Source organism: Cupressus sempervirens, chromosome 7, assembly GCF_028749045.1.
Source record: "Cupressus sempervirens isolate cs-2001-9-10 chromosome 7, ASM2874904v1, whole genome shotgun sequence".
In the NCBI taxonomy this organism is placed as follows: domain Eukaryota; kingdom Viridiplantae; phylum Streptophyta; class Pinopsida; order Cupressales; family Cupressaceae; genus Cupressus; species Cupressus sempervirens.
In genome coordinates this window covers 173,654,095-173,668,700 of record NC_143124.1, presented here as the reverse complement: position 1 = coordinate 173,668,700, position 14,606 = coordinate 173,654,095, and positions in this window count along the sequence as shown.

Below are 14,606 nucleotides of genomic sequence, written 5' to 3'. Positions count from 1 at the left end.
GAGAATGACAGGTGTATCATTCAAGAAAAAGATGGGAGCAAGAACTTACTTGCAACAATTCAAATGACAAAGAAAATAATGCTTCCCTTGAGGATTGAGACATGTTTCTCATCTCAAGTTAGTGATGCAACTCCCACACAATCAGCTCTATGGAGTGTGATTGAAGACCCCTCATGGCTATAGCACCTCAGGTATGGTTATCTTGGCTATGCTGATTTAAATTTTTTGTCAAATAAAAAAATGGTAGAAGGTTTTTCATCAATAGAAAATTCATGTGACAAGTGTGAGGCTTGTATTTTGGGTAAGCAACATAGGCTTCCCTTTAATTCTGGAGATTCTAGGAGGGCTAGATATCTATTAGAGTTAGTGCATACTGACCTAGTTGGTCCTATGCAAGTTACTTATTTCATGACATTTATTGATGATTTCAATCGTAGGACATGGGTGTATTTCTTAAAGAATAAATTTGAAGCATTTGATAAGTTTCTTGAGTTCAAAGCCCAGGCTAAAAGAGAATGTGGACACTATATCAATGTCCTAAGAGTAGATAGAGGAGGGGAGTATACCTCCAATTCTTTTGTAAATTTTTGTAGGAAACATGGCATAAAGAAAGAGCTCACAACTAGCTACACACCACATCAAAATGGAGTGGCTAAAAGAAAAAATAGGACCATTGTTGAAATGGCAAGGAGCATGATGAAAGAGAAAGGTCTCCCAACTAAATTTTGTGGAGAGGCTATGGCAATAGCAGTTTACTTAATTAATAGGTGTCCTACAAAGGCAATCCATAATAGAATTCCAATGGAAGCATGGTCACGAGGAAGATGGACAGTTGAACACCCAAGGGTGTTTGGATGTGTTGCATATGCACATGTGCCTAAAGAGAAAAGGTAGAAATTGGACGACAAAGGTGTGAAGTGCATCTTCATAGGGTACAACTCAAAATCAAAGGCATACTAATTGTATGACCCATTGAACAACAAGATGACTCTTTTAAGAGATGTGGAATTTCTTGAAAATCAGTCTTGGTATGGTCCAACTGATGAGTCATTGAGCACTTCAAGTAAAGTGCCAATTATGAGTGAAGAAGATGCTAATGAATAGAAAGAAGGAGCAAATAGAAGAGAAGGCAAGCAACCTCATGCATTGCAGAGCTCCTCTAGGCATGACCGAGTGTTAGTGCTGAGTACCAGTGAAGATCGAACTTGTCAGCAAAGCAGTAGCAGTGAAGATTCCGATCCCACACTCTCCTCCCTATTACCAAGAAATACCAAGAGTCTTAGGGAGATATACCAAGATGAAAGGTATGAAGATTATGATGAGAGTGTTAATTTTGCATTATATTCTCATAGTGATCCAATATATTTTGAAGAAACTATTAAGGAGAAGAAATGGTGTAAGGCCATGAATGAGGAGATAGATGCTATAGAAAGAAATAAGACATGGGAGCTAACCGAATTGCCTCCTAGGAAGCAAGTGATTGGAGTGAAGTGGGTCCACAAGATAAAATGCAATGTTGAAGGCAAGATTGATAGGCATAAGGCAAGGCTGGTAGTCAAGGGCTACAAACAGTAGTATGGTAGAGATTATGATGAGACATATGCCTCGGTTGCAAAAATGGAAATCGTGCATGTTGTCATAGCAATTGCAACTCAACACAAATGGAAGGTATTTCAAATGGATGTGAAGTCCACCTTCCTAAATGGTATATTGAAGGAAGAAGTATTTGTGGAGCACCCACCTGGTTATGAAATTGTAGGTGAAGAGAATAAAGTATATAGATTGAAGAGAGCTCTTTATGGTCTCAAGAAAGCTCCAAGGGCATGGTACAATAGGATTGACTCATATTTGATGAGCAATGGCTTTAGCAAAAGCAATGGTGAGCCTACTCTCTACATCAAGGCAACAAATAAAAATGTGTTGATTGTTGTCTTGTATGTAGATGATTTGATTTTTACTATTAATGACAAGGCTCTAATTGGTGAATTCAAAGAGGCCATGAAAAATGAGTTTGAGATGACAGACCTTGGTCCCTTGAAGTACTTTCTAGGCATAGAAGTAAAAAAAATGCATAATGGCATCTTCATCTCTCAAGTAAAATATGCAGGGCAGATCTAGGAGAGATTCAAAATGCACAATAGTAATGCAGTCCCCACACCAATAACAATAGGTTTAAAGTTGAGCAAGGAAGACTCTATCAAGAGAGTGGATCCAACACTATACAAGAGTATGGTTGGAAGCTTAATGTATTTGACTGCAACTCAGCCAGACTTGATGCATGCATTAAGTTTGATTTTCAGATTTATGGAAACACCAAAAGATTTCCATTGGCAAGCAGGAAAAAGGATCCTAAGGTATGTAAAAGGTACCAAGGGCTTGGGGATTTTGTATACTGTAGCAAATGAATTTAAGTTGATAGGTTATACTGATAGTGATTGGGCTGAAAGTATAGATGATAGGAAGAGAACTTCCGGATATATATTTCATATGGGATTGGATGCAATTTCATGGGCATACAAGAAGCAACCTATTGTTGCTAAACATATAGCAAAGGTTGAATATATAGCAGTAAATGCAGCAACATGTCAGGCTATCTGGTTAAGGAGGATCTTGACACATTTGAATGAAAGGCAAGGGGATGGAACCAAAATTTATTGTGACAACATCTCATCAATTGCATTGTCCAAGAATCCAGTCTTCCATGGTAGAAGCAAACACATAGAGATTAGATATCACTTCATTAGAGAGTTGGTGGAGAATGGGGATATCAAGATGAAATTTTGTAACTCTGAGCAGTAGCTAGCAGACATCTTTACTAAGCCTCTAGGCATTGAAAGTTTTGTACACCTAAGAGAGTGTCCTTATGTAGTTGATTTGGATAAGAAGTGATCCTTATTTATTTGGCTCGAGACAAAGGGGGAGTGTTGGAATATTTAATGCAAGAGGCCATTTGCCCCTAGAGCCAAATGTCCACCTACCCTTGACGGACTCTAGAATAGACATAAAACATAAATGTGGTGGGTGAGTTTTGAGATCAAGAAAAGAGCGGGAAACATATGACAAAAGGAATGTTTTCATTTCATTCATTTAGACAGAGAGTTAGTTCAGCACAGTAGAGAAGATAGAAGTTGCAGAGCAGAGCAAAGAAAAAGGAAAGAGATTAGCAGATCCAGTTGGCAAGTGTTTCCCTTGTTCACTCTGTAAGTTTTCTATTGTTGGTTTTGTCCTGTTGAAGTAGTGATTTCTCCAGGCACCATTGTATGCAGCCATTAGAGTTGCAAGTTTAAAGTTTATTGAAGTTTGAAGTTTTTGCCAGTTTAGGGTTATTTTAGGGTTTTTTCGTTGAAGTCAAATGCTCCTAGATTTTGTAATGGTTTAATCAAAGTTGAATAGAAAGCAAGCAGGCATACTTGAATCCATTGTCATTTTTTTCTATTCATTGCATTTGAGAATTTTTTTAGAAGTTTCATGCTTTGTCTCTCTAGTTTTAATGGTGAAAGCATTCACGTTGAAATTTCTCTAAGTTATAATTTTTCAGTTTGAGCTGAGCTCACTCAACATCCATTGTTGTCAAGCATTTCCCTTTGAGTGCTGAGCTTACTCGGCTTGCCCTTTGTGTGCTGAGCTTACTCGGCACCTACTGCCTATCACTTGGCAATAGTTTGTGTTGAGCAAACTGTCACTTTGCACCTTCATGTGCCAAGCACATTGCCACTCGACACCTTCATGTGTCGAGCAAAACTAGCACTTAGCAATTTTTAGTGCCAAACAAAGTTTTTAATAGTTGTAATTTATATTTCTCACAAGAACAAGGAAGAAATCGCCATTAGCAGAAATGCATGCTTTGAAAGGATGCTTCTACGAAGGAAGAGAAATATGCTTTGGCTTCATCATCGACATCTCGTGGATTTCAGCCACCCTTGCTCTATTGGTGTCATCAACCAAGAGCAGCTCCATTTTCCCTAGAATGAAATGCATCCATACAATGATCTTGTGTTTTATTAATTTTTTTTATTGGTTATATTTACATGTGATTATTATTTATGTCTCAATAATTCTAACAAATGGTATTAGAGCAATGTTGTTTTATGTTTTCCTCAATAGGAAGGTTTCATGCTTGAGTGGGAGTCTCACAATTGAGTGGGAGTGATGGATGATGATGGTAAGGTGAAGGTTGAGAAGTTTAATGGGAAGAACTTTTAGCAATGGAAAATGAAAAAGGAGGACTATCTTTATCAGAAGAATTTATGGTGGCCATTGTACAAAAAATTCAAGAAACCAACCCCTATGACAGATGGGGGTTGGGATAATTTGGATCGAAAGGAACTTAGATGTATTCATTTATGTCTAATCAATCATAACACTTAATATCATGCAAGATAAGATGATAGAAGAGTTTACCTAAACCCTAGTGAAGCTCTATGAAAAGCCCTCCACTTGAAACAAGGTATTTCTCATGAAGCATTTATTTAATATGAAGATGGTTGAAGGTGGATCAATTGTAGATCATTTAAATGAGTTTAATATAATTACCAATTAATTATCTTCTATAAATGTTAATTTTTATGAAGAAATTAGGGCTCTGTTAATTTTGTAAGCTCTTTACTTGAAAGTTGTAATGGCTTTGTAATGGTTGTGAGTAATTTTGTTTCTAGATCTAGTACCCTAATATTTGATGATGTGATTTGTGTTATTCTTAGTGAGGAAACTTGCAGGAAAATCTTAGGTTGATCTACAATTGGAAGAGATTTGAATGCACAAAGTAGAGGTAGAGTGAATGAGAGAGGAAACAATTCTATAAATCATAGGAAATTAAGAGGAAAATTGAAGGGAAGGAGGTCTCAATCCAGAGGACCAAGAGATTGTTGGTACTATGGAAAACCAGGGCATAAGAAGAAAGATTTTTGGAGTCAAAATGACAATGAAGGAGAAAAACAAGAAGGGAATAAGGAGGCAAATGTGATAAGTAACAAATCCAAAGAGGATGCTTGGCTTTTTTCTTTAGAAAGTGTTGATGATTCATGGGCTTTAGATCCAGGATCTTGATTTTACATCTTGATTTTACACTACTCCTCATGGAGGTTATTTTATTGATTATGTCAAAGGGGATTTTGAGCTTATTTATTTGGGGGATAATGAACCCTGTTAGATTGTTGGAAAGGGAAACATTAAGACTACATTGTAGAATCAAAATTATTGGAGAATAGAAGAGGTAAGACATGTTCTAAGCCTAAGTAGGAATTTAATTTCAGTAGGAGAACTAGGTTATGAGGGTTGCACAATTATTTTCAATGATAAAAATTAGATGCTTTCAAAAGGTTCCTTAGTAGTAGAAAAGGGTGTAAAAGTACAAACCTTATATCTTTGTAAATGTCATATTGCTTCTTCTACTTTATTTGTTTCAGAAAAAATTAATGGTCTGGAATAGTTGCCACTATTGAGTAGGGAGAATAAATAGTTTTTCTAAATTCTAAGGCAACACTGTGACACAACGGACTTGGGCACATGAGTGTTAAAGGTATGAAATTACTTTATTCAAAGAAATATTTACCATGCCTAAAATGTATCAATATGGATTTATGTGAAAGTTACATGTATGCAAAACAAAAGAGAGTTACTTTTATCAAAAGTGGAAAGGATAAGAAATATGAGAAATTAGAGCTCGTACATGTACAAATGGATGGGGACTAGATGAAGTATCTTCCCTTGGTGACACTCATTATTATGTTACATTAATTGATGATGCAACTAGAAAAGTATGTGTTTATTTCCTTGGACAAGTATTCATTTGTAACTTTTAGGAAATAGAAATACTTAGGGGTCAGTGCAAGAAGTTGGGTCTCACTTTTGGCCAAAAAGTGGAAGTGTTTTTCCTATTTTTGAAATTTTTTGTCAATTGATGTCAAAATTTGAGGTATTTAGAGATTGAATATAAAAAAACTCCAGAAATAAAAATTTTTAGTGTTCGAAATCTAGTTTTTGAATATGTAATTTATTTGTGTACCCATATGATAGATTATTTTTTTAATATAGATCTTTAAAAACCGTTTTTTCAAAATGCTTGTTTGAGGACCATACCACTCTTGTGTACGGACACCATAATTTGACACAAATAAATGAATTTCCGCAAATCCTTTTAAAGGGAGTTACCTAATACACTTAAGATTGATGACAATATTTTTCCTTTATTTTTTATTGAATAATTTTTTTTTATTAATTATTAATTGGCTATAAAGGTAAATTTTAAAACCTCTTGTGTACGAAACACATAATTTGATCAAAATCCCATTTTTTTAAATTATTTTTTTTAACATCAAAAGAATTGTATGTAGATTGATGCCATATAAATTAATTTAAGAAAACTTATAAAATAAAAAAGTTATAAAGTTTTAGTGAATGACACTTTTTAACTTTTAGGAGATAGTTTTGATTAATAAATAATGGAAAAATAGAAAATAAACTAATAACACTATAAAATTTACATTTTTGGAATTAGAATAATAAGACCTATAATGAGTTTTTATCTCATCAAAAAATTCAATGGGAATGACTATAAAAAATTACGACAATACCAAAAATTGTCAATTAAATGCCTGAGAAATAAAAAGGATCATAAAGGCATGGCTTGGTGGGACCAAGCCTATGCCATGCCTTTCCCCAAGGAAAAACCCCATGCAAAAGTCGGGAGCCATACCAAATTCTCACTCATGTCTGAAGAATCGGGCACCCGATTTGTAATTGAAAAATTGGGTGCTTGATTGCTTTCAACCATTGTACCCAATTCTTTAAAAATTGGGTACCCAATTCTTTTTGAAATCGGATACCTAATTCTTTTTGAAATCGGGTATCCAATTTATAAACGGGTACCCAATTTTTAAAGAATAGGGTACCCGATTTTTAAGCAATCGGGTACCCATTTCTAATGTACCTGTTAGGCCCCAAAAGCTGCCCCACAAACCAAGTTTCAATGATTGAAATGATTGAATAATAGTTTCGATCTACAACAATGAATTTGATCATGTTTATTCTATTTTCGTGTCCTCTTATACAATTTGTAAGCTATTGATTCAAATTCAAAATTGGTACAAACATGGGATCAAAACAATGAAGAAAGAAGAAAGGAGATTGCAGCCAATAAAGAGAATGAAGCACGATGTCAATGAGAGAGAAGATAGAGAATTAGAGACTTGAACAATGTTTCAAAGGAGAAAGACATTGAGGATACCACGATGGATGAAAAGGTCAAATAATAGAACCCAATAAAAAAAAATTTAGGTGCACATTCTAATCATGCATTCAATATAGGTGTGTTTCCAAACTCTCAAATTTTCTCTCATGATGAAATTGGTGATTTTTTAGAAGTAGGTTATGATTTAAACAATTTAGATTTTCTTCATGAGAAGTAATTGTCAAACGATCATGCACAAAACACTCCAATTGAAATGCATGCACCAAAAGAAATACCAAGAAAATTTGAAAATGATATTGAAATTCCAAATAATATTGAAAATAGTAAAGTGTCTAAAAATAAAAATTGCATGAATGTAGACATAGAAACACCAACTACTGGACAAACATGTTAGGATGATAGTAAAGTGTCTGAACATAATTCTCATATTCCTACTGATGTGTTAGATAATCTTGAGGGATTGGTTTCATGGAGACAAATTAGGACACATGCTAATAGATTGTATAGGCATTTTTTTTATAATAAGAAATTTGGGTTTCAATGTCAGCTAATGTTGCAACTAATTAAAATGTCTAAAATGCGAAAAGTAATGAGAAGGTTGGGAATGCATGCAAAACCCAAGAATAAAAATGAGTCTTTAAAAAAAATTGTATCCACTATTGCTAGTGCCTTTGATGTTATTGGAAAGAGAAGTCAGTCTAAAGATAAGAATGCATCTCGACGAGTAATAACAATAGCTTTAGTTAACAAATCAACATTTGACAAAAGATTGATTAGCAACATAAGTGGATATCTTAATGTGAATTGTAAGACTTTAGAAAGAGCTGTAAAGAGAAGGGTTAACTTTGAATGTGATCCAACAAATATTTTATGGACTCTGTCATGTCCCCTATTCAAATAATTTAAAAAAAAAAACTTTGTTAAGGCAAGCAGGCTCCAAAAAGGTGAAATTTCGGAAAAAGAGGCTAATATTTGGAAACCAATGGACTAATAAATAAAAATTATTATTAAATTATATTTTATTAACCCCTCTTGGATGTGAGTTAGGGTTATGCCCTCTTTAAAAGGGGTTTGGAGGCATTTTGGGCTCATTCTACATCTTGATTCTTGCTAATTTTCTTGTTGTTCTTCAGAGGCTGCCAAACCTGTGGAGAAGGAGACCCAAGAATGAGAGTTTGCAGGTTTCCAGGAAGGCTAAGGATGGAAGTTTGAAGCCATTCCATGTGCATGCTCATACAGAGTTTGCCTTTGTGCTGAATAGTGCCGGTTTGGGTGTTTTCGGGGTTGTTTTTGGTTTGAGTTTGGGTTTTCAGTTGAGTGTTTCATATCAGTTTGGTTTGCTGCTGTATTTCAGACTTTATGATGTTAAAATAGAGCTGAATATATGTATTGGGTCGTGATTAAAATTCTGAGATAGTTTATGAGTGTTTTGTGGTGTTTCTGAGCATTTTTGTGTTAATTTTGGGAGCCCGGTTGAGCATAGTTTTGCCCTACATTTGTGAGCTGTTGTGTAAAGGCTATACAAATCTGAAAATGTCATTTTGTAGGCTGTTATGCTGCTGAAATTTCTATAAAAATGTCCATTTTCAGATTTATTAATAATTTGTGAAGTTGTGAAGTTTTTGACACTAATTTGGACATACCCGATTTGGGTTTAATTGGGAAATTGGCAGATCTTTGTAATATTGGTGGTTTGATTTTAAAGTTCTAATTTGAGGCTGAAAATATCATAAAAAATCAGTAAAGGGACATTTCAGTGGTATCAAAGCCATGATCTTGCCAGCCTAAGGGTTTGTAGAAGTTGCATGTCAGTTTTAACAACTACCCAGATCTTGCATGTCAAGTTTTGATAACTACCCAGATCTTGCATGTCATATTTTATGATTGCATGCAACTAAGTGAAAGAGAAAAAAGATATTTGCAGCGAGAAAAGAATAAAGAAATTTTGATCAAACCCCCAGTTGAAAGCAAAAGTACAAAATCCAAGGAAGAAAAAAGTATGGCTGATCCAGATGAGATGGCAAAGAAATTCTTCCAAGACATCCAAAATACTCAGAAGCAAATAGTGGATGGGTTGGCAGAAACTAGAGAGGCTTTGCGAATATTGATAGAAAAATTACAAGGAATTGCATCTATTAATGAGAAAGGGAGCACTTCAGAGGAGCCAAGAAATGGGAGATCCACACCATCTAAATCAACCAAATCTATTTTCTTGCCTGCAGATGAGCCACCAGTACCAAATCTAGCCATTAATCCAGTGGAAGAGGTTACAGGTAATTTGATTACATTAAGAGCTACTTAAAATGGCTTAGATGATGACTTTCGTAGTTCAGTTCCTTTTAGAGAATATGTGGATATGATGAACGCTTTGATGCCCAAGAAAGAGAACAGGAGGGAGCATGACACAAGTGGAAGAGAGCTCAAAAATAAAATAAGCAAGTTTACAGCACCTACTTTTGATGGAACAAATAAAATTTCAGCTAGAGCATGGCTACAAAAATTACAAACTTTCTTCACACTTAACCCCATGACAGAGAGTGATGCTATTCAATTTGCAAGTCTACACTTGGAAGATGCAGCCTATGATTGGTGGTATCATGGAATGACTACTCAAGGTCACGATCAGGTAACTACATTTGAAGATTTCAGTCAAAGGGTGATAGATAGATTTGACCTCAAGGATGATGAAGAGTACTTTAAAGAATTGTCAAAGTTGAAGCAAACCAAATTAGTTAATGAGTATATAGAAGAATTTCAAAAAGTGGCTATTATGGTACCTGATATGAGTGAAAAGAGGATCGTTTAACTATGTCTTGATGGTTTAGAAGATTCTGTTAAGGGTTTGGTTAAGGCTTTCTCACCCTCAACCTTACAGGAAGCTATCAAAAGAAGCTTGCAACTTGAAACTTGCGTGCCTATGAAATCAATCACTAATCAAAAACCCCCAAATCTTTGGCAACATAAGGGAAATTTTCATAAAAAGACTTTCCCAACACTACCACCAAAAGATGTGACAAATGTGGCAAAAAAGAAGGTAGATGAAGAGACTAGGAGTGAATTATGAAGGAAAAAGCTTTGTTTTACTTGTAGAGAACCATGGGTTCCAAGACACAGATGTTTGGGGAAAGGTCAAGTGCACTATATTGAAGTTGCTTCAGAATCTGATTCAGATGAGCATGAGAAATTTCATGATACTAGGGAGGAGGTAGAATAAGAGAAAGTAAAAGAAATCAGCAAGGATGGCACTTTAGCAACATTATCTGGAGTCCCAAGATACCATCCCTTCCGAATTTGAGGGGTACTAGTAGGGCAAAGGTTGACTGTTCTTCTTGATAGTGGGGCAACTCACAATTTTATTGATGAGGGATTTGTCATGAAAAGAGGGCTTAAAGCAGAAGATTTTGTGGGATTCAATGTTACTGTAGCTGATGGATTCACTATGCCTTACACACGGGTGGTGAAACAACTCAAGATGACCTTAGAAGATTATGAGTTATGTGATGACTTCTATGTGGTTGGTATTGGGGAGACAGATCTTGTATTGGGTGTTCAATGGTTGCACTCTATCGGAGGCTATTACATGAACCATCAAACTATGGAGTTTAAATTTCATTCCAATGGGAAAGAAGTCATATTGAGAGGGTTATCGAATGGAGCACCTAAGGCGGTCTCTGCAAAGAGGATGGAGAGGACTTTTCGAAGAGGACAAGTAACATGGGCAGCAGGAGTCATAATCCAACCAACAAGCTCTCCAAAGAATCAAGGTAATTTCCATTTTGAAATTCAAAATATTCTTGATAAGCATAGTATAGTTTTCAATGATTTGCCTCCAGGATTACCACCAGATAGAGGTTTTGAGCATGTTATAGAGTTAGAACAGGGTGCCAAACCAGTTATAACAACCCCATACCACCATCCAAGAGGTTATAAGGAAGAAATTGAAAAAACTATTAAAGAACTCCTGGACATGGGATTCATAAGGCCTAGCTCTAGTCCATTTGCATCATCTGTGGTACTTGTCAAGAAAAAGGATGGTACAATGAGAATGTGTATAGACTACAGGGCTCTAAACAAGAAGACCATAAAAAATAGGTATCCCATACCACACATAGATGAACTCATTGATGAGTTACATGGTGTTGTATACTTCTCAAAAATTGACTTAAGATCAGGCTACCATCAAATCCGAATGAGGAGTGAAGATGTGGAAAAGACTGCTTTCAGATGTCACTATGGGCACTTTGAATTTCTTGTTATGCCATTTGGACTCACTAATGCACCTGCAACATTCCAATCTTGTATGAATAAGGCATTCAGACAGCATCTTCGAAAATTTGTTTTGGTATTTTTTGATGATATCTTGATATACAGTAAAACATGGGAAGAGCATCTAAAGCACATAGATACTATTTTGGGAATCTTGGAGCAGCAATCCTTCTATGCTAAGCTATCTAAATGTGAGTTTGGTTTGACAGAGATCCTATATTTGGGATATATTATAAGCTCTAAAGGAGTACAGGTTGATCAACAAAAAATCCAGGCAATTTTGGATTGGCCTCCACCCACTAATCTTACACTGTTGAGAGGTTTCTTCGGGTTGTGTAACTATAGGAGATTTGCCAAGGGATTTTCTCAGCTTGCTGCCCCCTTGACTGATTTGACAAAGAAAGGAGCTTTTTTTTGGACAGAAGAGGCACAAAAAACATTTGATAAGCTTAAGGAGGTAATGAGTTCATGCCCTGTGCTTGCAATTCCAGATTTCTCTTTACCTTTTGTTGTTGAATGTGATGCTTCTGGAGAAGGTATAGGGGCTGTCCTAACTCAAAGGGGACATCCAATAGCATTTGAGAGTCAAAAATTAAATCAATCAGAGAAAGGGTACTCCATCTATGATAAGGAAATGTTGGCAATCATGCATGCACTTCATAAGTTTAGACAATATTTGGTATGTGGGAGATTCATTGTAAAGACAGACCATAATAGCCTCAGGTTCTTCTTGAACCAAAGGGATTTGAATGATCATCAACAAAAATGGGTAAGCAAATTGCAAGCTTATGATTTTGATATTGAATACATGAAAGGAAAGAATAATGTGGTTGCTGATGCTCTCTCAAGAAAGCCCACTTTGTGTTCCTTATCATCTATCTCTGCTGATTGGAAAGTCTCCATAATTTTAGAGTATGCTAAAGATTCATTTGCCACCAAGATTTTGGATAAGTTAGTGGATGATAACAGGTACAAGGTTGTTGATGAATTGATTTATTACAAGAACAGGATCTTCTTAGTGCCAGGGTCAAAAACTAAGGAGAGGATATTGAGGGCCTTTCATGACACACCTTTGGCTGGTCACCAGGGATACTTCAAGACATACAGGAAAATTTGAGAGCGGTTTTCATGGAAGGGTATGAAGGAGGATGTCCTTAAACACATTAAGGAATGTATGGTATGCCAACAAAGCAAGAGTGAGCAAAATTTTCCTGCAGGGTTGTTGCAGCCACTTCCTATTCCCGAACAAAAATGGGAAGTATTTCCATGGATTTCATCACTGGGTTGCCCAAGGTTCAAGGTAAGGATTGCATATATGTGGTAGTAGATAGACTAACTAAGTATGCACATTTTTTTCCTATCACATCTGATTTCAAGGCATCACAAGTGGCCGAATTGTTCTTCAAGGAAATTTTTAGATTACATGGTTTGCCTAGAAACATTGTTAGTGACCGGGACAGTAGATTTCTCAGCTCTTTTTGGAAGGAGCTCTTTCATTTGGTAGGAACTGAACTCACTCCCAGTACTAGCTATCACCCTCAAATAGATGGACAAACAGAGATAGTTAATAAATGGATGGAAGGATATTTGAGGAACTATGTTTCAAATCAACAACATGCTTGGGTGAAATGGTTACACCTAGGGGAGTACTGTTACAATACATCTCATCACATGTCTATTGGTATGCCTCCTTTTTGTGCTCTTTATGGTTATGATGCCCTTTCCTTTGTTGATCTAATACTTTCCGATAGCAGAGTACCTACAGCAAGTGATTTCATCAAGCAAAGCCAAGACATAATAAGGTCCCTCAAGGATAATCTACAACATGCACAAAACCAACAAAAGATATATGCTGACAGGAAAAGGATTGAAATATCTTTTGAGGTGGGAGATTTGGTATTTGTTAGGTTGCAGCCATATAAGAAACGCACCTTGAAGAGAAGTGGGGCAGAGAAACTCAAGCCAAGGTTCTATGGGCCTTATAAAATCATCAAGAAGGTAGGATAGGTAGCTTATGAATTGGAGCTCCCACCAAACAGCAAAATACATAATATTTTTCATGTATCTTGCTTAAAGAAGGTTCTAGGCCAGCAAACCATAGTATCTATAGAATTACCACCTCTTGATGATGAAAGAAAATTAGTTTTGATACCAGAAGAGATTTTGGATACAAGAGAGAAAAGGTTGAGAAATAGGAGCGTCATAGAGCATTTGGTCAAATGGAAAGGATTACCACTAGAGGATGCGACTTGGGAAGGAGCACATATTCTTGAAAATTCCAACCTTCATTGCTTGAGGACAAGCAATATTTGGGAGGGGAGGACTTGTCATGTCCCCTATTCAAATAATTTAAAAAAAAAAAACTTTGTTAAGGTAGGCAAGCTCCAAAAAGGTGAAATTTCGGAAAAAGAGGCTAATCTTTGGAAATCAATGGACTAATAAATAAAAATTATTATTAAATTATATTTTATTAACCCCTCTTGGACGTGAGTTAGGGTTATGCCCTCTTTAAAAGGGGTTTGGAGGCATTTTGGGCTCATTCTACATCTTGATTCTTGCTAATTTTCTTGTTGTTCTTCAGAGGCTGCCAAACCTGTGGAGAAGGAGACCCAAGAATGGGAGTTTGCAGGTTTCTAGGAAGGCTAAGGATGGGATTTTGAAGCCATTCTATGTGCATGCTCATACAGAGTTTGCCTTTGTGCTGAATAGTGCCGGTTTGGGTGTTTTCGGGGTTGTTTTTGGTTTGAGTTTGGGTTTTCAGTTGAGTGTTCCATATCAGTTTGGTTTGCTGCTGTATTTCAGACTTTATGATGTTAAAATAGAGCTAAATATATGTATTTGGTCATGATTAAACTTCTGAGATAGTTTATGAGTGTTTTGTGGTGTTTCTGGGCATTTTTGTGTTAATTTCGAGAGCCTGGTTGAGCATAGTTTTGCCCTAAATTTGTGAGCTGTTGTGTAAAGGCTATACAAATTTGGAAATGTCATTTTGTAGGCTGTTATGCTGCTAAAATTTCTGTAAAAATGTCCATTTTCAGATTTATTAATAATTTGTGAAGTTGTGAAGTTTTTGGCACTAATTTGGACATACCCGATTTGGGTTTAATTGGGGAGTTGGCAGATCTTTGTAATATTGGTTGTTTGATTTTAA